At 38.6% G+C, this 717-nt stretch overlaps 1 pseudogene; it reads left to right on the top strand.

Moving 5' to 3' along the window:
* LOC107669937 (tetranectin-like) overlaps positions 1-717 on the top strand; it is a 6560-nt pseudogene that overhangs the window by 3667 nt on the left and 2176 nt on the right.

The raw sequence follows: 717 nt of genomic DNA, 5'->3' as shown, positions 1-717 counted from the left end.
GGAGAGCCGCAGCCCTGCAGAGTTCAGCTCCAACCCTAATTAAAACTCACCTGCCTGTAGCTTCCTAGTAACCATTCAGATCTTGATTAGCTTGTTCAGGTGTGTTTGATTAGGGTTGAAGCAAAACTCTGCAGGGCTGCGGCTCTCCAGGACCGACGTTCGCCACCCCTGATATATTCCATCCCATAATAGCTTTGCTTCTTCCTGTGACACGGTGAATCCAAAAAAACAGCAGCTATCACTGCACGGATAACAATATCATACACGAGAAGAATGCATGATGGGAAATGTGTCCTGAGGAGACCCTACATTTTCCAGGACTCTCAATGTGTACTGAGCAATTTGTGAACCTACTTTCCTGTCTGAGTTAGTAAATTAATTCTAAATGTGCATCCAAGTTTATAATCTGCAATATAAATCATAGGAGCGTTTTTAAAGGGATAGTCCACCCAAAAATGAACATAGAAAATATTTTGAAGAATGTTGGTAACCAAAGCTTTGGTTCCCATTGACTTCCATTTTATGGACAAACAATACAATGAAAGTCAGTGGGATCCAAAACTGTTTGGTTACCAGTATTTTTAAATTTATCTTTTTATGTTACACAGAAGAAAGTCAGACATTGTTGTTTCAATGTATTGGTTTCAGGTTTCATTGTGTTCACATTTTTAAAGCTATTACAATAATATGATATTTAAATGTGTGTGGTGTGTGTGT

The sequence above is a fragment of the Sinocyclocheilus anshuiensis genome, unplaced genomic scaffold, assembly GCF_001515605.1.
Source record: "Sinocyclocheilus anshuiensis isolate Anshui unplaced genomic scaffold, SAMN03320099.WGS_v1.1 scaffold160, whole genome shotgun sequence".
Taxonomy (NCBI): domain Eukaryota; kingdom Metazoa; phylum Chordata; class Actinopteri; order Cypriniformes; family Cyprinidae; genus Sinocyclocheilus; species Sinocyclocheilus anshuiensis.
The sequence above is the reverse complement of the archived record's forward strand: the minus strand, read 5'-3'. Positions and strand labels throughout refer to the sequence as shown.